Source organism: Anomaloglossus baeobatrachus, unplaced genomic scaffold (assembly GCF_048569485.1).
Source record: "Anomaloglossus baeobatrachus isolate aAnoBae1 unplaced genomic scaffold, aAnoBae1.hap1 Scaffold_448, whole genome shotgun sequence".
In the NCBI taxonomy this organism is placed as follows: domain Eukaryota; kingdom Metazoa; phylum Chordata; class Amphibia; order Anura; family Aromobatidae; genus Anomaloglossus; species Anomaloglossus baeobatrachus.
The window spans coordinates 31,288-55,137 of NW_027443817.1; the positions used below are offsets into that span (position 1 = coordinate 31,288).

General features: G+C 48.8%; 10 non-coding genes and 2 pseudogenes across 10 annotated transcripts; all 12 read left to right on the plus strand.

The window, feature by feature from the left end:
* The first annotated feature begins 865 nt into the window (after nt 1-865).
* On the plus strand, nt 866-1,056 carry LOC142280144 (U2 spliceosomal RNA). The gene has a single exon (XR_012742495.1). It is a non-coding gene; the product is annotated as a U2 spliceosomal RNA (small nuclear RNA).
* Nucleotides 1,057-2,443: 1,387 nt separating this feature from the next.
* On the plus strand, nt 2,444-2,634 carry LOC142280145 (U2 spliceosomal RNA). Its single transcript, XR_012742496.1, has one exon. It is a non-coding gene; the product is annotated as a U2 spliceosomal RNA (small nuclear RNA).
* A 1,387-nt stretch (nt 2,635-4,021) lies between these two features.
* On the plus strand, nt 4,022-4,212 carry LOC142280146 (U2 spliceosomal RNA). Its single transcript, XR_012742497.1, has one exon. It is a non-coding gene; the product is annotated as a U2 spliceosomal RNA (small nuclear RNA).
* Nucleotides 4,213-5,599: 1,387 nt separating this feature from the next.
* On the plus strand, nt 5,600-5,790 carry LOC142280147 (U2 spliceosomal RNA). Its single transcript, XR_012742498.1, has one exon. It is a non-coding gene; the product is annotated as a U2 spliceosomal RNA (small nuclear RNA).
* A 1,387-nt stretch (nt 5,791-7,177) lies between these two features.
* LOC142280148 (U2 spliceosomal RNA) lies at nt 7,178-7,368 on the plus strand. Its single transcript, XR_012742499.1, has one exon. It is a non-coding gene; the product is annotated as a U2 spliceosomal RNA (small nuclear RNA).
* A 1,387-nt stretch (nt 7,369-8,755) lies between these two features.
* LOC142280149 (U2 spliceosomal RNA) lies at nt 8,756-8,946 on the plus strand. The gene has a single exon (XR_012742500.1). It is a non-coding gene; the product is annotated as a U2 spliceosomal RNA (small nuclear RNA).
* A 1,387-nt stretch (nt 8,947-10,333) lies between these two features.
* Nucleotides 10,334-10,524, plus strand: LOC142280150 (U2 spliceosomal RNA). The gene has a single exon (XR_012742501.1). It is a non-coding gene; the product is annotated as a U2 spliceosomal RNA (small nuclear RNA).
* A 1,387-nt stretch (nt 10,525-11,911) lies between these two features.
* LOC142280152 (U2 spliceosomal RNA) lies at nt 11,912-12,102 on the plus strand. The gene has a single exon (XR_012742502.1). It is a non-coding gene; the product is annotated as a U2 spliceosomal RNA (small nuclear RNA).
* A 1,387-nt stretch (nt 12,103-13,489) lies between these two features.
* Nucleotides 13,490-13,594, plus strand: LOC142280133 (U2 spliceosomal RNA; annotated as a pseudogene).
* Nucleotides 13,595-19,023: 5,429 nt separating this feature from the next.
* Nucleotides 19,024-19,228, plus strand: LOC142280088 (U2 spliceosomal RNA; annotated as a pseudogene).
* Nucleotides 19,229-20,834: 1,606 nt separating this feature from the next.
* On the plus strand, nt 20,835-21,018 carry LOC142280132 (U2 spliceosomal RNA). The gene has a single exon (XR_012742490.1). It is a non-coding gene; the product is annotated as a U2 spliceosomal RNA (small nuclear RNA).
* Nucleotides 21,019-22,405: 1,387 nt separating this feature from the next.
* LOC142280154 (U2 spliceosomal RNA) lies at nt 22,406-22,596 on the plus strand. The gene has a single exon (XR_012742504.1). It is a non-coding gene; the product is annotated as a U2 spliceosomal RNA (small nuclear RNA).
* Nucleotides 22,597-23,850: the final 1,254 nt, after the last annotated feature.

Below are 23,850 nucleotides of genomic sequence, written 5' to 3' on the forward strand. Positions count from 1 at the left end.
GAGCTTCTGAGCTCAATTGGGGACAGTCATGGGTGATGAATGTTTGCAACCTACTGCGAAGCCTCATACCGCAATATAAGGAACGTCAAATACTAAGAAAGGGCGGCCTATGAAAGAATTACTACTTTCAATAAGTACACTTAAACGGCTAATTGGGAATAGAAAAACTGTAAAAAGCCCTCTGAGAAAGCCCCCCTCTAACCTTTGATAGTAAGCTTTTCTGTAGTCTGCCTGTTGATGTATTTTCCGTTTGAACTGTGCACAACATGAAGAGACGGAACACTGGCGGCTTGTCACAATGCCCCCCGATGACATCACAATAGCGCTGCTGCCTAGAAAACAAGCTGCGCAGAAGAAGTTGTTCTTTGGGTGGGAGGGTGGGCTAGTGGAAGGAGGGGGCAATCTCTTTTTTTCCCGGGTGGTAGGGGGATGACAGGAGAAGGGAAGCGGGTGGTGAGAAAGGTACAGAGGGCAGGGTTTGGGGGCTGGGAAGGAAAGGGAAAAGATTAGGGTTTGGGGATGATGAAAGGGCTTTCTACGGGTAAGGATGGCAAAGGGTGGCAGTGACGGAAAGTCAGGCAACCTGTCCTGTCCGTCTTTTTGTATCGTGAATTGGAAAGACTGCAAGGGGGAGGGGAGTTGCTTGCGCCCTAAAGGAGGAGTTATTCAGATTCATTGCAGTGGGCGGCGGCTGCAAAACGCACCATTCTTCTTGTTTTTGCTCTGCAAAGCAGCCTTTTCAAGGGTTGGCTTGGGTGACAAAATGTCTTGTGTAGGCGTGGGTTTGTCTCCCTCTCGCTCTCTCTCCCTAAGATGTGTCCGGCATAGGCCAGGGTGCCACTCGAGGCCCAAACCAATTCTGGTTATCGCTTCTCGGCCTTTTGGCTAAGATCAAGTGTAGTATCTGTTCTTATCAGTTTAATATCTGATACGTCCCCTATCTGGGGACCATATATTAAATGGATTTTTAGAACAGGGAGATGGAAAAAGAGCTTGCTCTGTCCACTCCACGCATTGACCTGGTATTGCAGTACCTCCAGGAACGGTGCACCCCTTCTTAACCCAGTTTCCAAAAGCAGAACTCAATTCACCTGATTCATATTAGCCCGATTTAATGAATTGGAAGAAAGCATACGTCTTCATATGCACCTCAATTTGGCCCATTCACTTTTCACACTTCCTCCTTTTGTTTTTTATCTTTCACACTTTTGACTTTCTTTATTCATCCAAATAGCAAACTCATCACCACTCAACCTGACCAACTCGGCTATGTCCCCGTGCTGCAGTTCTCTGTCTTATCTAGATCATTTGCAATTGAATGGAATAGATCCCTTTTGGACAAAGTGGATTCACCTGCTGCTGCAGTGACCACAGGTGTGATAAGATCTAGAATTGGCATCTGGTGCGATCTCTCCGCTTCCACTCCAAAGAAAGTTACCTGTTTATTCCTATCATGCATTGGTTTTTGGGGTTTTCTTTGAGTAATGATGATCTCTTTAGTAGTCTGTTGGCGCCCTCTCCTGGAGGAAGAGTTTGCTTGCTCTTGGACATTCTAAAAGAGAGGTCATGATAGACATTGAGCTTCTGAGCTCAATTGGGGACAGTCATGGGTGATGAATGTTTGCAACCTACTGCGAAGCCTCATACCGCAATATAAGGAACGTCAAATACTAAGAAAGGGCGGCCTATGAAAGAATTACTACTTTCAATAAGTACACTTAAACGGCTAATTGGGAATAGAAAAACTGTAAAAAGCCCTCTGAGAAAGCCCCCCTCTAACCTTTGATAGTAAGCTTTTCTGTAGTCTGCCTGTTGATGTATTTTCCGTTTGAACTGTGCACAACATGAAGAGACGGAACACTGGCGGCTTGTCACAATGCCCCCCGATGACATCACAATAGCGCTGCTGCCTAGAAAACAAGCTGCGCAGAAGAAGTTGTTCTTTGGGTGGGAGGGTGGGCTAGTGGAAGGAGGGGGCAATCTCTTTTTTTCCCGGGTGGTAGGGGGATGACAGGAGAAGGGAAGCGGGTGGTGAGAAAGGTACAGAGGGCAGGGTTTGGGGGCTGGGAAGGAAAGGGAAAAGATTAGGGTTTGGGGATGATGAAAGGGCTTTCTACGGGTAAGGATGGCAAAGGGTGGCAGTGACGGAAAGTCAGGCAACCTGTCCTGTCCGTCTTTTTGTATCGTGAATTGGAAAGACTGCAAGGGGGAGGGGAGTTGCTTGCGCCCTAAAGGAGGAGTTATTCAGATTCATTGCAGTGGGCGGCGGCTGCAAAACGCACCATTCTTCTTGTTTTTGCTCTGCAAAGCAGCCTTTTCAAGGGTTGGCTTGGGTGACAAAATGTCTTGTGTAGGCGTGGGTTTGTCTCCCTCTCGCTCTCTCTCCCTAAGATGTGTCCGGCATAGGCCAGGGTGCCACTCGAGGCCCAAACCAATTCTGGTTATCGCTTCTCGGCCTTTTGGCTAAGATCAAGTGTAGTATCTGTTCTTATCAGTTTAATATCTGATACGTCCCCTATCTGGGGACCATATATTAAATGGATTTTTAGAACAGGGAGATGGAAAAAGAGCTTGCTCTGTCCACTCCACGCATTGACCTGGTATTGCAGTACCTCCAGGAACGGTGCACCCCTTCTTAACCCAGTTTCCAAAAGCAGAACTCAATTCACCTGATTCATATTAGCCCGATTTAATGAATTGGAAGAAAGCATACGTCTTCATATGCACCTCAATTTGGCCCATTCACTTTTCACACTTCCTCCTTTTGTTTTTTATCTTTCACACTTTTGACTTTCTTTATTCATCCAAATAGCAAACTCATCACCACTCAACCTGACCAACTCGGCTATGTCCCCGTGCTGCAGTTCTCTGTCTTATCTAGATCATTTGCAATTGAATGGAATAGATCCCTTTTGGACAAAGTGGATTCACCTGCTGCTGCAGTGACCACAGGTGTGATAAGATCTAGAATTGGCATCTGGTGCGATCTCTCCGCTTCCACTCCAAAGAAAGTTACCTGTTTATTCCTATCATGCATTGGTTTTTGGGGTTTTCTTTGAGTAATGATGATCTCTTTAGTAGTCTGTTGGCGCCCTCTCCTGGAGGAAGAGTTTGCTTGCTCTTGGACATTCTAAAAGAGAGGTCATGATAGACATTGAGCTTCTGAGCTCAATTGGGGACAGTCATGGGTGATGAATGTTTGCAACCTACTGCGAAGCCTCATACCGCAATATAAGGAACGTCAAATACTAAGAAAGGGCGGCCTATGAAAGAATTACTACTTTCAATAAGTACACTTAAACGGCTAATTGGGAATAGAAAAACTGTAAAAAGCCCTCTGAGAAAGCCCCCCTCTAACCTTTGATAGTAAGCTTTTCTGTAGTCTGCCTGTTGATGTATTTTCCGTTTGAACTGTGCACAACATGAAGAGACGGAACACTGGCGGCTTGTCACAATGCCCCCCGATGACATCACAATAGCGCTGCTGCCTAGAAAACAAGCTGCGCAGAAGAAGTTGTTCTTTGGGTGGGAGGGTGGGCTAGTGGAAGGAGGGGGCAATCTCTTTTTTTCCCGGGTGGTAGGGGGATGACAGGAGAAGGGAAGCGGGTGGTGAGAAAGGTACAGAGGGCAGGGTTTGGGGGCTGGGAAGGAAAGGGAAAAGATTAGGGTTTGGGGATGATGAAAGGGCTTTCTACGGGTAAGGATGGCAAAGGGTGGCAGTGACGGAAAGTCAGGCAACCTGTCCTGTCCGTCTTTTTGTATCGTGAATTGGAAAGACTGCAAGGGGGAGGGGAGTTGCTTGCGCCCTAAAGGAGGAGTTATTCAGATTCATTGCAGTGGGCGGCGGCTGCAAAACGCACCATTCTTCTTGTTTTTGCTCTGCAAAGCAGCCTTTTCAAGGGTTGGCTTGGGTGACAAAATGTCTTGTGTAGGCGTGGGTTTGTCTCCCTCTCGCTCTCTCTCCCTAAGATGTGTCCGGCATAGGCCAGGGTGCCACTCGAGGCCCAAACCAATTCTGGTTATCGCTTCTCGGCCTTTTGGCTAAGATCAAGTGTAGTATCTGTTCTTATCAGTTTAATATCTGATACGTCCCCTATCTGGGGACCATATATTAAATGGATTTTTAGAACAGGGAGATGGAAAAAGAGCTTGCTCTGTCCACTCCACGCATTGACCTGGTATTGCAGTACCTCCAGGAACGGTGCACCCCTTCTTAACCCAGTTTCCAAAAGCAGAACTCAATTCACCTGATTCATATTAGCCCGATTTAATGAATTGGAAGAAAGCATACGTCTTCATATGCACCTCAATTTGGCCCATTCACTTTTCACACTTCCTCCTTTTGTTTTTTATCTTTCACACTTTTGACTTTCTTTATTCATCCAAATAGCAAACTCATCACCACTCAACCTGACCAACTCGGCTATGTCCCCGTGCTGCAGTTCTCTGTCTTATCTAGATCATTTGCAATTGAATGGAATAGATCCCTTTTGGACAAAGTGGATTCACCTGCTGCTGCAGTGACCACAGGTGTGATAAGATCTAGAATTGGCATCTGGTGCGATCTCTCCGCTTCCACTCCAAAGAAAGTTACCTGTTTATTCCTATCATGCATTGGTTTTTGGGGTTTTCTTTGAGTAATGATGATCTCTTTAGTAGTCTGTTGGCGCCCTCTCCTGGAGGAATAGTTTGCTTGCTCTTGGACATTCTAAAAGAGAGGTCATGATAGACATTGAGCTTCTGAGCTCAATTGGGGACAGTCATGGGTGATGAATGTTTGCAACCTACTGCGAAGCCTCATACCGCAATATAAGGAACGTCAAATACTAAGAAAGGGCGGCCTATGAAAGAATTACTACTTTCAATAAGTACACTTAAACGGCTAATTGGGAATAGAAAAACTGTAAAAAGCCCTCTGAGAAAGCCCCCCTCTAACCTTTGATAGTAAGCTTTTCTGTAGTCTGCCTGTTGATGTATTTTCCGTTTGAACTGTGCACAACATGAAGAGACGGAACACTGGCGGCTTGTCACAATGCCCCCCGATGACATCACAATAGCGCTGCTGCCTAGAAAACAAGCTGCGCAGAAGAAGTTGTTCTTTGGGTGGGAGGGTGGGCTAGTGGAAGGAGGGGGCAATCTCTTTTTTTCCCGGGTGGTAGGGGGATGACAGGAGAAGGGAAGCGGGTGGTGAGAAAGGTACAGAGGGCAGGGTTTGGGGGCTGGGAAGGAAAGGGAAAAGATTAGGGTTTGGGGATGATGAAAGGGCTTTCTACGGGTAAGGATGGCAAAGGGTGGCAGTGACGGAAAGTCAGGCAACCTGTCCTGTCCGTCTTTTTGTATCGTGAATTGGAAAGACTGCAAGGGGGAGGGGAGTTGCTTGCGCCCTAAAGGAGGAGTTATTCAGATTCATTGCAGTGGGCGGCGGCTGCAAAACGCACCATTCTTCTTGTTTTTGCTCTGCAAAGCAGCCTTTTCAAGGGTTGGCTTGGGTGACAAAATGTCTTGTGTAGGCGTGGGTTTGTCTCCCTCTCGCTCTCTCTCCCTAAGATGTGTCCGGCATAGGCCAGGGTGCCACTCGAGGCCCAAACCAATTCTGGTTATCGCTTCTCGGCCTTTTGGCTAAGATCAAGTGTAGTATCTGTTCTTATCAGTTTAATATCTGATACGTCCCCTATCTGGGGACCATATATTAAATGGATTTTTAGAACAGGGAGATGGAAAAAGAGCTTGCTCTGTCCACTCCACGCATTGACCTGGTATTGCAGTACCTCCAGGAACGGTGCACCCCTTCTTAACCCAGTTTCCAAAAGCAGAACTCAATTCACCTGATTCATATTAGCCCGATTTAATGAATTGGAAGAAAGCATACGTCTTCATATGCACCTCAATTTGGCCCATTCACTTTTCACACTTCCTCCTTTTGTTTTTTATCTTTCACACTTTTGACTTTCTTTATTCATCCAAATAGCAAACTCATCACCACTCAACCTGACCAACTCGGCTATGTCCCCGTGCTGCAGTTCTCTGTCTTATCTAGATCATTTGCAATTGAATGGAATAGATCCCTTTTGGACAAAGTGGATTCACCTGCTGCTGCAGTGACCACAGGTGTGATAAGATCTAGAATTGGCATCTGGTGCGATCTCTCCGCTTCCACTCCAAAGAAAGTTACCTGTTTATTCCTATCATGCATTGGTTTTTGGGGTTTTCTTTGAGTAATGATGATCTCTTTAGTAGTCTGTTGGCGCCCTCTCCTGGAGGAATAGTTTGCTTGCTCTTGGACATTCTAAAAGAGAGGTCATGATAGACATTGAGCTTCTGAGCTCAATTGGGGACAGTCATGGGTGATGAATGTTTGCAACCTACTGCGAAGCCTCATACCGCAATATAAGGAACGTCAAATACTAAGAAAGGGCGGCCTATGAAAGAATTACTACTTTCAATAAGTACACTTAAACGGCTAATTGGGAATAGAAAAACTGTAAAAAGCCCTCTGAGAAAGCCCCCCTCTAACCTTTGATAGTAAGCTTTTCTGTAGTCTGCCTGTTGATGTATTTTCCGTTTGAACTGTGCACAACATGAAGAGACGGAACACTGGCGGCTTGTCACAATGCCCCCCGATGACATCACAATAGCGCTGCTGCCTAGAAAACAAGCTGCGCAGAAGAAGTTGTTCTTTGGGTGGGAGGGTGGGCTAGTGGAAGGAGGGGGCAATCTCTTTTTTTCCCGGGTGGTAGGGGGATGACAGGAGAAGGGAAGCGGGTGGTGAGAAAGGTACAGAGGGCAGGGTTTGGGGGCTGGGAAGGAAAGGGAAAAGATTAGGGTTTGGGGATGATGAAAGGGCTTTCTACGGGTAAGGATGGCAAAGGGTGGCAGTGACGGAAAGTCAGGCAACCTGTCCTGTCCGTCTTTTTGTATCGTGACTTGGAAAGACTGCAAGGGGGAGGGGAGTTGCTTGCGCCCTAAAGGAGGAGTTATTCAGATTCATTGCAGTGGGCGGCGGCTGCAAAACGCACCATTCTTCTTGTTTTTGCTCTGCAAAGCAGCCTTTTCAAGGGTTGGCTTGGGTGACAAAATGTCTTGTGTAGGCGTGGGTTTGTCTCCCTCTCGCTCTCTCTCCCTAAGATGTGTCCGGCATAGGCCAGGGTGCCACTCGAGGCCCAAACCAATTCTGGTTATCGCTTCTCGGCCTTTTGGCTAAGATCAAGTGTAGTATCTGTTCTTATCAGTTTAATATCTGATACGTCCCCTATCTGGGGACCATATATTAAATGGATTTTTAGAACAGGGAGATGGAAAAAGAGCTTGCTCTGTCCACTCCACGCATTGACCTGGTATTGCAGTACCTCCAGGAACGGTGCACCCCTTCTTAACCCAGTTTCCAAAAGCAGAACTCAATTCACCTGATTCATATTAGCCCGATTTAATGAATTGGAAGAAAGCATACGTCTTCATATGCACCTCAATTTGGCCCATTCACTTTTCACACTTCCTCCTTTTGTTTTTTATCTTTCACACTTTTGACTTTCTTTATTCATCCAAATAGCAAACTCATCACCACTCAACCTGACCAACTCGGCTATGTCCCCGTGCTGCAGTTCTCTGTCTTATCTAGATCATTTGCAATTGAATGGAATAGATCCCTTTTGGACAAAGTGGATTCACCTGCTGCTGCAGTGACCACAGGTGTGATAAGATCTAGAATTGGCATCTGGTGCGATCTCTCCGCTTCCACTCCAAAGAAAGTTACCTGTTTATTCCTATCATGCATTGGTTTTTGGGGTTTTCTTTGAGTAATGATGATCTCTTTAGTAGTCTGTTGGCGCCCTCTCCTGGAGGAATAGTTTGCTTGCTCTTGGACATTCTAAAAGAGAGGTCATGATAGACATTGAGCTTCTGAGCTCAATTGGGGACAGTCATGGGTGATGAATGTTTGCAACCTACTGCGAAGCCTCATACCGCAATATAAGGAACGTCAAATACTAAGAAAGGGCGGCCTATGAAAGAATTACTACTTTCAATAAGTACACTTAAACGGCTAATTGGGAATAGAAAAACTGTAAAAAGCCCTCTGAGAAAGCCCCCCTCTAACCTTTGATAGTAAGCTTTTCTGTAGTCTGCCTGTTGATGTATTTTCCGTTTGAACTGTGCACAACATGAAGAGACGGAACACTGGCGGCTTGTCACAATGCCCCCCGATGACATCACAATAGCGCTGCTGCCTAGAAAACAAGCTGCGCAGAAGAAGTTGTTCTTTGGGTGGGAGGGTGGGCTAGTGGAAGGAGGGGGCAATCTCTTTTTTTCCCGGGTGGTAGGGGGATGACAGGAGAAGGGAAGCGGGTGGTGAGAAAGGTACAGAGGGCAGGGTTTGGGGGCTGGGAAGGAAAGGGAAAAGATTAGGGTTTGGGGATGATGAAAGGGCTTTCTACGGGTAAGGATGGCAAAGGGTGGCAGTGACGGAAAGTCAGGCAACCTGTCCTGTCCGTCTTTTTGTATCGTGAATTGGAAAGACTGCAAGGGGGAGGGGAGTTGCTTGCGCCCTAAAGGAGGAGTTATTCAGATTCATTGCAGTGGGCGGCGGCTGCAAAACGCACCATTCTTCTTGTTTTTGCTCTGCAAAGCAGCCTTTTCAAGGGTTGGCTTGGGTGACAAAATGTCTTGTGTAGGCGTGGGTTTGTCTCCCTCTCGCTCTCTCTCCCTAAGATGTGTCCGGCATAGGCCAGGGTGCCACTCGAGGCCCAAACCAATTCTGGTTATCGCTTCTCGGCCTTTTGGCTAAGATCAAGTGTAGTATCTGTTCTTATCAGTTTAATATCTGATACGTCCCCTATCTGGGGACCATATATTAAATGGATTTTTAGAACAGGGAGATGGAAAAAGAGCTTGCTCTGTCCACTCCACGCATTGACCTGGTATTGCAGTACCTCCAGGAACGGTGCACCCCTTCTTAACCCAGTTTCCAAAAGCAGAACTCAATTCACCTGATTCATATTAGCCCGATTTAATGAATTGGAAGAAAGCATACGTCTTCATATGCACCTCAATTTGGCCCATTCACTTTTCACACTTCCTCCTTTTGTTTTTTATCTTTCACACTTTTGACTTTCTTTATTCATCCAAATAGCAAACTCATCACCACTCAACCTGACCAACTCGGCTATGTCCCCGTGCTGCAGTTCTCTGTCTTATCTAGATCATTTGCAATTGAATGGAATAGATCCCTTTTGGACAAAGTGGATTCACCTGCTGCTGCAGTGACCACAGGTGTGATAAGATCTAGAATTGGCATCTGGTGCGATCTCTCCGCTTCCACTCCAAAGAAAGTTACCTGTTTATTCCTATCATGCATTGGTTTTTGGGGTTTTCTTTGAGTAATGATGATCTCTTTAGTAGTCTGTTGGCGCCCTCTCCTGGAGGAATAGTTTGCTTGCTCTTGGACATTCTAAAAGAGAGGTCATGATAGACATTGAGCTTCTGAGCTCAATTGGGGACAGTCATGGGTGATGAATGTTTGCAACCTACTGCGAAGCCTCATACCGCAATATAAGGAACGTCAAATACTAAGAAAGGGCGGCCTATGAAAGAATTACTACTTTCAATAAGTACACTTAAACGGCTAATTGGGAATAGAAAAACTGTAAAAAGCCCTCTGAGAAAGCCCCCCTCTAACCTTTGATAGTAAGCTTTTCTGTAGTCTGCCTGTTGATGTATTTTCCGTTTGAACTGTGCACAACATGAAGAGACGGAACACTGGCGGCTTGTCACAATGCCCCCCGATGACATCACAATAGCGCTGCTGCCTAGAAAACAAGCTGCGCAGAAGAAGTTGTTCTTTGGGTGGGAGGGTGGGCTAGTGGAAGGAGGGGGCAATCTCTTTTTTTCCCGGGTGGTAGGGGGATGACAGGAGAAGGGAAGCGGGTGGTGAGAAAGGTACAGAGGGCAGGGTTTGGGGGCTGGGAAGGAAAGGGAAAAGATTAGGGTTTGGGGATGATGAAAGGGCTTTCTACGGGTAAGGATGGCAAAGGGTGGCAGTGACGGAAAGTCAGGCAACCTGTCCTGTCCGTCTTTTTGTATCGTGAATTGGAAAGACTGCAAGGGGGAGGGGAGTTGCTTGCGCCCTAAAGGAGGAGTTATTCAGATTCATTGCAGTGGGCGGCGGCTGCAAAACGCACCATTCTTCTTGTTTTTGCTCTGCAAAGCAGCCTTTTCAAGGGTTGGCTTGGGTGACAAAATGTCTTGTGTAGGCGTGGGTTTGTCTCCCTCTCGCTCTCTCTCCCTAAGATGTGTCCGGCATAGGCCAGGGTGCCACTCGAGGCCCAAACCAATTCTGGTTATCGCTTCTCGGCCTTTTGGCTAAGATCAAGTGTAGTATCTGTTCTTATCAGTTTAATATCTGATACGTCCCCTATCTGGGGACCATATATTAAATGGATTTTTAGAACAGGGAGATGGAAAAAGAGCTTGCTCTGTCCACTCCACGCATTGACCTGGTATTGCAGTACCTCCAGGAACGGTGCACCCCTTCTTAACCCAGTTTCCAAAAGCAGAACTCAATTCACCTGATTCATATTAGCCCGATTTAATGAATTGGAAGAAAGCATACGTCTTCATATGCACCTCAATTTGGCCCATTCACTTTTCACACTTCCTCCTTTTGTTTTTTATCTTTCACACTTTTGACTTTCTTTATTCATCCAAATAGCAAACTCATCACCACTCAACCTGACCAACTCGGCTATGTCCCCGTGCTGCAGTTCTCTGTCTTATCTAGATCATTTGCAATTGAATGGAATAGATCCCTTTTGGACAAAGTGGATTCACCTGCTGCTGCAGTGACCACAGGTGTGATAAGATCTAGAATTGGCATCTGGTGCGATCTCTCCGCTTCCACTCCAAAGAAAGTTACCTGTTTATTCCTATCATGCATTGGTTTTTGGGGTTTTCTTTGAGTAATGATGATCTCTTTAGTAGTCTGTTGGCGCCCTCTCCTGGAGGAATAGTTTGCTTGCTCTTGGACATTCTAAAAGAGAGGTCATGATAGACATTGAGCTTCTGAGCTCAATTGGGGACAGTCATGGGTGATGAATGTTTGCAACCTACTGCGAAGCCTCATACCGCAATATAAGGAACGTCAAATACTAAGAAAGGGCGGCCTATGAAAGAATTACTACTTTCAATAAGTACACTTAAACGGCTAATTGGGAATAGAAAAACTGTAAAAAGCCCTCTGAGAAAGCCCCCCTCTAACCTTTGATAGTAAGCTTTTCTGTAGTCTGCCTGTTGATGTATTTTCCGTTTGAACTGTGCACAACATGAAGAGACGGAACACTGGCGGCTTGTCACAATGCCCCCCGATGACATCACAATAGCGCTGCTGCCTAGAAAACAAGCTGCGCAGAAGAAGTTGTTCTTTGGGTGGGAGGGTGGGCTAGTGGAAGGAGGGGGCAATCTCTTTTTTTCCCGGGTGGTAGGGGGATGACAGGAGAAGGGAAGCGGGTGGTGAGAAAGGTACAGAGGGCAGGGTTTGGGGGCTGGGAAGGAAAGGGAAAAGATTAGGGTTTGGGGATGATGAAAGGGCTTTCTACGGGTAAGGATGGCAAAGGGTGGCAGTGACGGAAAGTCAGGCAACCTGTCCTGTCCGTCTTTTTGTATCGTGAATTGGAAAGACTGCAAGGGGGAGGGGAGTTGCTTGCGCCCTAAAGGAGGAGTTATTCAGATTCATTGCAGTGGGCGGCGGCTGCAAAACGCACCATTCTTCTTGTTTTTGCTCTGCAAAGCAGCCTTTTCAAGGGTTGGCTTGGGTGACAAAATGTCTTGTGTAGGCGTGGGTTTGTCTCCCTCTCGCTCTCTCTCCCTAAGATGTGTCCGGCATAGGCCAGGGTGCCACTCGAGGCCCAAACCAATTCTGGTTATCGCTTCTCGGCCTTTTGGCTAAGATCAAGTGTAGTATCTGTTCTTATCAGTTTAATATCTGATACGTCCCCTATCTGGGGACCATATATTAAATGGATTTTTAGAACAGGGAGATGGAAAAAGAGCTTGCTCTGTCCACTCCACGCATTGACCTGGTATTGCAGTACCTCCAGGAACGGTGCACCCCTTCTTAACCCAGTTTCCAAAAGCAGAACTCAATTCACCTGATTCATATTAGCCCGATTTAATGAATTGGAAGAAAGCATACGTCTTCATATGCACCTCAATTTGGCCCATTCACTTTTCACACTTCCTCCTTTTGTTTTTTATCTTTCACACTTTTGACTTTCTTTATTCATCCAAATAGCAAACTCATCACCACTCAACCTGACCAACTCGGCTATGTCCCCGTGCTGCAGTTCTCTGTCTTATCTAGATCATTTGCAATTGAATGGAATAGATCCCTTTTGGACAAAGTGGATTCACCTGCTGCTGCAGTGACCACAGGTGTGATAAGATCTAGAATTGGCATCTGGTGCGATCTCTCCGCTTCCACTCCAAAGAAAGTTACCTGTTTATTCCTATCATGCATTGGTTTTTGGGGTTTTCTTTGAGTAATGATGATCTCTTTAGTAGTCTGTTGGCGCCCTCTCCTGGAGGAATAGTTTGCTTGCTCTTGGACATTCTAAAAGAGAGGTCATGATAGACATTGAGCTTCTGAGCTCAATTGGGGACAGTCATGGGTGATGAATGTTTGCAACCTACTGCGAAGCCTCATACCGCAATATAAGGAACGTCAAATACTAAGAAAGGGCGGCCTATGAAAGAATTACTACTTTCAATAAGTACACTTAAACGGCTAATTGGGAATAGAAAAACTGTAAAAAGCCCTCTGAGAAAGCCCCCCTCTAACCTTTGATAGTAAGCTTTTCTGTAGTCTGCCTGTTGATGTATTTTCCGTTTGAACTGTGCACAACATGAAGAGACGGAACACTGGCGGCTTGTCACAATGCCCCCCGATGACATCACAATAGCGCTGCTGCCTAGAAAACAAGCTGCGCAGAAGAAGTTGTTCTTTGGGTGGGAGGGTGGGCTAGTGGAAGGAGGGGGCAATCTCTTTTTTTCCCGGGTGGTAGGGGGATGACAGGAGAAGGGAAGCGGGTGGTGAGAAAGGTACAGAGGGCAGGGTTTGGGGGCTGGGAAGGAAAGGGAAAAGATTAGGGTTTGGGGATGATGAAAGGGCTTTCTACGGGTAAGGATGGCAAAGGGTGGCAGTGACGGAAAGTCAGGCAACCTGTCCTGTCCGTCTTTTTGTATCGTGAATTGGAAAGACTGCAAGGGGGAGGGGAGTTGCTTGCGCCCTAAAGGAGGAGTTATTCAGATTCATTGCAGTGGGCGGCGGCTGCAAAACGCACCATTCTTCTTGTTTTTGCTCTGCAAAGCAGCCTTTTCAAGGGTTGGCTTGGGTGACAAAATGTCTTGTGTAGGCGTGGGTTTGTCTCCCTCTCGCTCTCTCTCCCTAAGATGTGTCCGGCATAGGCCAGGGTGCCACTCGAGGCCCAAACCAATTCTGGTTATCGCTTCTCGGCCTTTTGGCTAAGATCAAGTGTAGTATCTGTTCTTATCAGAACAAACTGAGCTAGCTACACTTGACGAGATACGATCAGGGAGACGAGCTCCAAAGCCCAGCCGAGACCGGAAGAGGGAGATCGGACGGAAGAAGAGCTTGGCAGAAAGAAGCAAGAAGACGAAGGCTCGGATAAGACTTGGGGAGACCAGAGGAACTTCGAGGAGGAACACAGCGGGAGAAGACACCCGGAGAAGAATCCAAGATCCAGCTCCGGGAACTCAAGCAGGAACCAGCCATGGCAAGCAAGCCAGAGAAGGCAGCCAAGAAGGCTCAGGACCCAGGGACCTCCAGGAAGGCTCATCCAGAGGCTTCTTCGGCCCAAGAGGCCCCTACCTCCGACGCCAGCCAGCCGGAGGGAGCCCGGACGCCGCCTGAAAAGGCTCCAACCCTGGAGCCTTGGATGCGGCAGACGGTCGCCCTGAAGCTAAAGGCGGTGGATGGTAGGTTGCCGGACATGTCCAGCGACGTGTTCTGCAAGAAGATGATTCTGGATCAGGGCTTCTCCAGGGCGGAAACCCTGAGTGTCCAGACCTTCATGACTGGCATTTTTCTGGTAACCTTTGCCACGGTGAATGCCTGCAGGAGATACTGGGAGGCGATGAACGCAGCGATGCCGGACTCCCCTTTTCATTCTTTTTTAGGATCCTGTCCTATACAGAGGGATGAGAAGAGGATCACGGTCTCCATGCGGAACCCGCACACCCCAGGAAGAGACATCTCCACGTTCCTGGGACGTCTCTGCACAGTGGTGAGGGAGCCATCCCACATCCTTAACGGCAACGGATTCTGGACGGGTAAGTGGTCAGTAACCGTTCGACTCTACAGGGAACCAGCATCCGAGGATGGTCTCCAGCACCTGCCCCCGACATTCTCTCTGGGAAACTCCTTTGGTCTCATCTACTACCCGGACATGCCACACAACTGCAGGAAATGTGGCGGGAAAGGGCATTCGATGAAGACCTGCAAGGAGGACGCCTGCAGGGTTTGCCGGGTGACAGGACACAGCTCCAAGGACTGCCCAAAGAAGAAGACTTGCAACCTATGTGGACAGGCGGACCACCTTTACAAGGACTGCCCACAGCGGGAGAAATCCTGGGCAAGGGTTGCCGCGGCGACCCAGTATCGGGTAGTCACAGCCTCGTCGACCAAGGCAGCTACGACCAAGGCCACAGAGGCCAAGGACAAGGCGGCCAAGAACCCGGCGACCGTGGCTCCAGCCGATGCCCCAGCAGCCACGGAGTCCAGGGAAAAGAAGGGTAAGAAAACTGTTGCCCCCTCCCTGGTCCCCCCCCCTGTCACCCCTGTCCAAACCCCTCCCCCCCCGGCCAACCCTACTGAGGATTCCACTACCTCCACCTCATTTCCCTACTCCTCAGTTGGTCTCCTCACCCCCCCCCCAAAGCCCACTCTCCCTCCCCAGACCATGAGAGCAGAGGGCCTCAGCACTCTTGCACTTTTCACCGAGGAGGATTTTCCAGCTCTTGTCTCCTCAGGTACAGGCCAAAGGAAAAGGAAGGTGGAAGATAGTCCTGTCGCAGAACCTTCCAAGCTGTTCATTGTGGACCTTAACCCACCCCAGGAAGAGGAGGATGGCCTCCTCCCAGAACCGGACGTGTTGGAGCAGATGGTGGAGTCCCTTGTGGCCGAAGAAGAAATGGAGGAGTCGGAAGCCACTGAGGCACCATCCCTGCTTGATCAGCTAGCAGAAGAGGGTCTGCTGGAGATACCCTTACCAGCAGGTGCCAAAGAGGAAGAACCGCCCGACCGGAGTGGTAACTAAGGCACACCGCCTGCTCTAACTTTCTCTTTCCTCCAATGACTGCTAACATTAACATCTTTTCCATTAATGTTAGGAGCATCAGAGACAAGTTCCGACGTCAGACAATTTTTGCGTTCCTTAACACTCAGTCTAGTGATGTATTTTTCCTGCAGGAATGCTCCCTTCCCTCCTCTAGGTCCTTCAACCATCTGGCCAGGGAGTGGACCCATGGCCCATCCTACTGGTCTGGCGGGGGCGACTGTAGGTCCGCGGGGGTCGCCGTGCTGATCAGGGGAAGCGCCTTCACATTGGACTCTGTTCAGGAAATCGTCTGCGGCAGGTTACTGCTCGTGGATGGCACCTGGGCGGGAGAACCTGTCAGGTTCATCAATGTGTATGCTTCTCCTGTGAAGAGCGATCGACTGGAGCTCCTCCAAGCCCTGCGCCCTCAGCTCGCTACCGCCAGGACGGTAGTGATGGCCGGGGATTTCAACTGCCCGATTGAGGAGGATGGACGCAGTTCTGGAACGGCTGCCAAGTTGGACGTCACATCCAAACTGCTCATTGAGATGGTGACCGAAGCCTCTCTTGTGGACGTTGTTGGCTCCATCGGACACGGATCCGTGAACTATTCATGGTGCCGATCCGATGGCTCGCTGCGTTCCAGGATTGACTTTGTGTTTACCTCTCGGGCGGTTGGGCGGAGTGGGCACTCGATGGTCCCCTGCTTCTTCTCTGACCACAGAGCCATTCACTTTCAAGGTGTGCTGGGCCATGGCTTCCCCATTGGCCCGGGCTCCTGGAAGCTGAACTGCTCTCTGCTGGAAAAGGGTGAGATTCTGGAGGAGCTTAGAGCTGCCTACTCCACGTGGCGGGCCTACAAGGCGGGCTTCCAGTCTGTTTCTGACTGGTGGGAATACGTTAAACTCGAGTTCCGTTTCTTCTTTCAGGCAAAGAGTCAACAACAGGCGTGTCTGAAGAGGAGGGACTTCAGGAGACTCCAGCGTGAGCTGCGTTCCCTGCAGGACCTTCTTCGATGCGGCTGGGACGTGAGAGAGGAGCTGGAGGAGACTAAGAGGAGCCTGAAAAGGCACTTCGAGGAGGAGTCCGAGCGAATTGTCTTCCGTTCCAAAGTGGAGAACCTGGAGAAGGGTGAGAAATGTAACTCGTTCTTTTTCAGGAAACTCCACGCCGGTCACACGCCCATGAACGAACTACGAGACGAGAGTGGAAGCATGCGACGCGGGAAAGAGAACGTGATGAAGGTCGTCAGCGACTTCTACAGCGAACTCTACGCCCGCAAGACTACTGACCCCGAGGCCGCCGATAAGTTCCTGTCAGGTATCACTAACCATCTTGACCCTGCAGACGCGGCGGCCATGGATGTTCCTCTGACGGTGGACGAGCTGCTCTCGGCCGCCAAATCCTTTAGTTCTGGCAGGACACCGGGCAGTGACGGCCTCCCAGCAGAGCTCTATGTAGCGCTGGGAGACCTAATCTGTCCGGACCTGTTAGGGCTGTATGAGGAGATGGTGGTGGAGGGCAGAATGCCTCCATCTCTGAGGGAAGGAATGGTCACGATCCTGTACAAGCGTAAAGGAGAGAGGTGCGACCTGAAGAATTGGCGTCCCATCACCCTTCTGAACGTCGACTACAAGATCCTGGCCAAGACGATGGCAACGAGATTGAAGACTGTTATCGGACGGATCATCCACCCGGATCAGACCTGCGGCATCCCCGGACGTCGCATCGCAGACAGCCTGGCTCTCATGCGGGACACGGTCGAGTACATCAAAGCCCGCCGGGTGCACGCAGCCCTGATCTCGTTGGATCAGGAAAAGGCCTTCGACCGTGTTTCCCATGAGTTCCTGGGCAAAGCTCTGCACAGGTTAGGTTTGGGTAACATGTTTTGCTTGTATGTCCAACTAATGTATTTTGATATTCACAGCTCGGTGTTGGTGAACGGCTGGAAGACTGACCCCTTCCCGGTCCTCTCAGGGGTCAGACAAGGCTGTCCTCTGTCACCTCTTCTTTTTGTTTGTGTTATAGAACTCTTTGCAGAGGCTATCCGGCGGAATGGAGAGATCAGAGGGATCACCGCACCAGGACCAGAACGCTTCGAGGTCAAGTGCTCGCTCTACATGGACGACGTGACTGTCTTCTGCGCGGACCGGCGCTCAGTCGACACCCTCGTCCAGACCTGTGAGACCTTCGGACGGGCTTCGGGAGCCAAAGTCAACTGCGGGAAGTCGGAAGCCATGCTCTTCGGGGACTGGCAGCCGGCCTCTTCCGCCCCCTTCCCTTTCAGCATCCAGCCGGATTTCATCAAGGTTCTTGGAGTCTGGTTCGGGAAGGAAGGAGCAGCCCTCAAGTCCTGGGAGGAACGCTTGACCAAGATCACCCAACGGATCGGTCTGTGGAGCCTCAGACGCCTCACCTGTGAGGGCAAAGCACTGGTCCTGCGTAACGAGGTACTGCCCGTGCTGCAGTACACGGCCCAGGCCTGGCCCCCCCTTGCCACCGTGTGCAGGGCCATTACCAGGACGGTGTTTCGTTTTGTCTGGGGATCCAAGATGGACAGAGTAAAGCGGAGCATCATGTACAAGGATCCTCGCAAGGGTGGGAAGGGCGTACCCGATATCCCCACCCTCCTGCGATCCTCCTTCGTATGTGACTGCGTTCGCCGAACTCTGCGAGTCAAGAGAGGTTCCGCGGGTGGGTCCATGTCTCGCTTCTTCCTGCTCCCCCTTTGGAGACGGTTAGGCTGGGACAAGTGGGACAGCTCCTTCCCCTACAACTGGACGGCGCCATGGTTCTACGGAGACGTGGTTCGGTTTGTGAGGGAACACCAACTGGAGGGACTCAAGCCTGATTTGTGGAAGCCAAAGACTATCCACAAACTCATCAGAGCCAAGGACGAAATGGAGAACATTCCAGGACTTCATCACGACACACTGGAGACTGTTTGGACAAACGTGTCATCGGCTGGATTGACCAACGGGCACAAGGACTTGTCATGGATGGCGATACAGGGCGGACTGCCCGTCCGGTCATTCATGCACGCCCGGAACCTGTGCAAAACCCGGTACTGCCCAATGTGCCCCTTCGTGGAGGAAACATCGCTGCACGCCTTTTGGGACTGCCGTTTCGCACAGCGCCTGTTGGTTGCCCTGGAGGATGACCTGAGGAACTCCGTCCCCAGAGAGAGCCTATCGTACCATTCCGTACTTTATGGACTCTTCCCTGGGACTCACACCGTTGGAGCCATCCAGGAGGCTTGGCGCCTTATGAACTGCTTTAAGGACGCTATTTGGGTCGCCAGGAACCGGCTCATCTTGAAGAGGGAGAGGATGTCTATCCAGGATTGCCGCAGGCTGATCCACAGCCTGCTCAGAGACTATTCCATCATGGACAGTCCGGACGACAGCGCCGAGGAGGAGGTTTAGACCTCTTCCATGCCCCCTCCCTCCTTTTCCCGTTATGTGCGTCTTTCAATAAAGCTTCGGGCCTGTGATTTCCCCACCCTATCCCCCTTTTCCCCTACCCCCCATCCCCCAATCGCCGGTTCGTCGTTATTTATTGTCTAACTTTTTCTTTCAGCTTGAGTGTTATGGATAAGCATAGGAGTGTGATGTATAGTTTAGTGCGTCGTACTCTATGGCTATGTAAGAAGGATTGTATAGTTCTGTGTGTACGGGGCTGCGGCACTGTACACGGTTTGTTACCTTTTTGTGAGTAGTGCATGATAATAAAGATGCTGTTAAATCAAAAAATCTGTTCTTATCAGTTTAATATCTGATACGTCCCCTATCTGGGGACCATATATTAAATGGATTTTTAGAACAGGGAGATGGAAAAAGAGCTTGCTCTGTCCACTCCACGCATTGACCTGGTATTGCAGTACCTCCAGGAACGGTGCACCCCTTCTTAACCCAGTTTCCAAAAGCAGAACTCAATTCACCTGATTCATATTAGCCCGATTTAATGAATTGGAAGAAAGCATACGTCTTCATATGCACCTCAATTTGGCCCATTCACTTTTCACACTTCCTCCTTTTGTTTTTTATCTTTCACACTTTTGACTTTCTTTATTCATCCAAATAGCAAACTCATCACCACTCAACCTGACCAACTCGGCTATGTCCCCGTGCTGCAGTTCTCTGTCTTATCTAGATCATTTGCAATTGAATGGAATAGATCCCTTTTGGACAAAGTGGATTCACCTGCTGCTGCAGTGACCACAGGTGTGATAAGATCTAGAATTGGCATCTGGTGCGATCTCTCCGCTTCCACTCCAAAGAAAGTTACCTGTTTATTCCTATCATGCATTGGTTTTTGGGGTTTTCTTTGAGTAATGATGATCTCTTTAGTAGTCTGTTGGCGCCCTCTCCTGGAGGAATAGTTTGCTTGCTCTTGGACATTCTAAAAGAGAGGTCATGATAGACATTGAGCTTCTGAGCTCAATTGGGGACAGTCATGGGTGATGAATGTTTGCAACCTACTGCGAAGCCTCATACCGCAATATAAGGAACGTCAAATACTAAGAAAGGGCGGCCTATGAAAGAATTACTACTTTCAATAAGTACACTTAAACGGCTAATTGGGAATAGAAAAACTGTAAAAAGCCCTCTGAGAAAGCCCCCCTCTAACCTTTGATAGTAAGCTTTTCTGTAGTCTGCCTGTTGATGTATTTTCCGTTTGAACTGTGCACAACATGAAGAGACGGAACACTGGCGGCTTGTCACAATGCCCCCCGATGACATCACAATAGCGCTGCTCCCTAGAAAACAAGCTGCGCAGAAGAAGTTGTTCTTTGGGTGGGAGGGTGGGCTAGTGGAAGGAGGGGGCAATCTCTTTTTTTCCCGGGTGGTAGGGGGATGACAGGAGAAGGGAAGCGGGTGGTGAGAAAGGTACAGAGGGCAGGGTTTGGGGGCTGGGAAGGAAAGGGAAAAGATTAGGGTTTGGGGATGATGAAAGGGCTTTCTACGGGTAAGGATGGCAAAGGGTGGCAGTGACGGAAAGTCAGGCAACCTGTCCTGTCCGTCTTTTTGTATCGTGAATTGGAAAGACTGCAAGGGGGAGGGGAGTTGCTTGCGCCCTAAAGGAGGAGTTATTCAGATTCATTGCAGTGGGCGGCGGCTGCAAAACGCACCATTCTTCTTGTTTTTGCTCTGCAAAGCAGCCTTTTCAAGGGTTGGCTTGGGTGACAAAATGTCTTGTGTAGGCGTGGGTTTGTCTCCCTCTCGCTCTCTCTCCCTAAGATGTGTCCGGCATAGGCCAGGGTGCCACTCGAGGCCCAAACCAATTCTGGTTATCGCTTCTCGGCCTTTTGGCTAAGATCAAGTGTAGTCCCTTCATTGGGTTTGCCTTGGTCTTGGCTGGGAGGGGCCCGGGCTTGCACGACCGCCGGCCTCGGGGATTGTTGTGCCTTTTGGTGCTTACGTCCCCTTGTGGCTGGTGGTTCCTGGGCTCGGGAGGCGATCATCCAGGCACTGCGCTTTTGTGTGGTGGCCTGCTGGCCTTCGGGGCTACCTTGATTCTGAAAATTGCGGATGAAATCTCATCTGTTCTTATCAGTTTAATATCTGATACGTCCCCTATCTGGGGACCATATATTAAATGGATTTTTAGAACAGGGAGATGGAAAAAGAGCTTGCTCTGTCCACTCCACGCATTGACCTGGTATTGCAGTACCTCCAGGAACGGTGCACCCCTTCTTAACCCAGTTTCCAAAAGCAGAACTCAATTCACCTGATTCATATTAGCCCGATTTAATGAATTGGAAGAAAGCATACGTCTTCATATGCACCTCAATTTGGCCCATTCACTTTTCACACTTCCTCCTTTTGTTTTTTATCTTTCACACTTTTGACTTTCTTTATTCATCCAAATAGCAAACTCATCACCACTCAACCTGACCAACTCGGCTATGTCCCCGTGCTGCAGTTCTCTGTCTTATCTAGATCATTTGCAATTGAATGGAATAGATCCCTTTTGGACAAAGTGGATTCACCTGCTGCTGCAGTGACCACAGGTGTGATAAGATCTAGAATTGGCATCTGGTGCGATCTCTCCGCTTCCACTCCAAAGAAAGTTACCTGTTTATTCCTATCATGCATTGGTTTTTGGGGTTTTCTTTGAGTAATGATGATCTCTTTAGTAGTCTGTTGGCGCCCTCTCCTGGAGGAATAGTTTGCTTGCTCTTGGACATTCTAAAAGAGAGGTCATGATAGACATTGAGCTTCTGAGCTCAATTGGGGACAGTCATGGGTGATGAATGTTTGCAACCTACTGCGAAGCCTCATACCGCAATATAAGGAACGTCAAATACTAAGAAAGGGCGGCCTATGAAAGAATTACTACTTTCAATAAGTACACTTAAACGGCTAATTGGGAATAGAAAAACTGTAAAAAGCCCTCTGAGAAAGCCCCCCTCTAACCTTTGATAGTAAGCTTTTCTGTAGTCTGCCTGTTGATGTATTTTCCGTTTGAACTGTGCACAACATGAAGAGACGGAACACTGGCGGCTTGTCACAATGCCCCCCGATGACATCACAATAGCGCTGCTGCCTAGAAAACAAGCTGCGCAGAAGAAGTTGTTCTTTGGGTGGGAGGGTGGGCTAGTGGAAGGAGGGGGCAATCTCTTTTTTTCCCGGGTGGTAGGGGGATGACAGGAGAAGGGAAGCGGGTGGTGAGAAAGGTACAGAGGGCAGGGTTTGGGGGCTGGGAAGGAAAGGGAAAAGATTAGGGTTTGGGGATGATGAAAGGGCTTTCTACGGGTAAGGATGGCAAAGGGTGGCAGTGACGGAAAGTCAGGCAACCTGTCCTGTCCGTCTTTTTGTATCGTGAATTGGAAAGACTGCAAGGGGGAGGGGAGTTGCTTGCGCCCTAAAGGAGGAGTTATTCAGATTCATTGCAGTGGGCGGCGGCTGCAAAACGCACCATTCTTCTTGTTTTTGCTCTGCAAAGCAGCCTTTTCAAGGGTTGGCTTGGGTGACAAAATGTCTTGTGTAGGCGTGGGTTTGTCTCCCTCTCGCTCTCTCTCCCTAAGATGTGTCCGGCATAGGCCAGGGTGCCACTCGAGGCCCAAACCAATTCTGGTTATCGCTTCTCGGCCTTTTGGCTAAGATCAAGTGTAGTATCTGTTCTTATCAGTTTAATATCTGATACGTCCCCTATCTGGGGACCATATATTAAATGGATTTTTAGAACAGGGAGATGGAAAAAGAGCTTGCTCTGTCCACTCCACGCATTGACCTGGTATTGCAGTACCTCCAGGAACGGTGCACCCCTTCTTAACCCAGTTTCCAAAAGCAGAACTCAATTCACCTGATTCATATTAGCCCGATTTAATGAATTGGAAGAAAGCATACGTCTTCATATGCACCTCAATTTGGCCCATTCACTTTTCACACTTCCTCCTTTTGTTTTTTATCTTTCACACTTTTGACTTTCTTTATTCATCCAAATAGCAAACTCATCACCACTCAACCTGACCAACTCGGCTATGTCCCCGTGCTGCAGTTCTCTGTCTTATCTAGATCATTTGCAATTGAATGGAATAGATCCCTTTTGGACAAAGTGGATTCACCTGCTGCTGCAGTGACCACAGGTGTGATAAGATCTAGAATTGGCATCTGGTGCGATCTCTCCGCTTCCACTCCAAAGAAAGTTACCTGTTTATTCCTATCATGCATTGGTTTTTGGGGTTTTCTTTGAGTAATGATGATCTCTTTAGTAGTCTGTTGGCGCCCTCTCCTGGAGGAATAGTTTGCTTGCTCTTGGACATTCTAAAAGAGAGGTCATGATAGACATTGAGCTTCTGAGCTCAATTGGGGACAGTCATGGGTGATGAATGTTTGCAACCTACTGCGAAGCCTCATACCGCAATATAAGGAACGTCAAATACTAAGAAAGGGCGGCCTATGAAAGAATTACTACTTTCAATAAGTACACTTAAACGGCTAATTGGGAATAGAAAAACTGTAAAAAGCCCTCTGAGAAAGCCCCCCTCTAACCTTTGATAGTAAGCTTTTCTGTAGTCTGCCTGTTGATGTATTTTCCGTTTGAACTGTGCACAACATGAAGAGACGGAACACTGGCGGCTTGTCACAATGCCCCCCGATGACATCACAATAGCGCTGCTGCCTAGAAAACAAGCTGCGCAGAAGAAGTTGTTCTTTGGGTGGGAGGGTGGGCTAGTGGAAGGAGGGGGCAATCTCTTTTTTTCCCGGGTGGTAGGGGGATGACAGGAGAAGGGAAGCGGGTGGTGAGAAAGGTACAGAGGGCAGGGTTTGGGGGCTGGGAAGGAAAGGGAAAAGATTAGGGTTTGGGGATGATGAAAGGGCTTTCTACGGGTAAGGATGGCAAAGGGTGGCAGTGACGGAAAGTCAGGCAACCTGTCCTGTCCGTCTTTTTGTATCGTGAATTGGAAAGACTGCAAGGGGGAGGGGAGTTGCTTGCGCCCTAAAGGAGGAGTTATTCAGATTCATTGCAGTGGGCGGCGGCTGCAAAACGCACCATTCTTCTTGTTTTTGCTCTGCAAAGC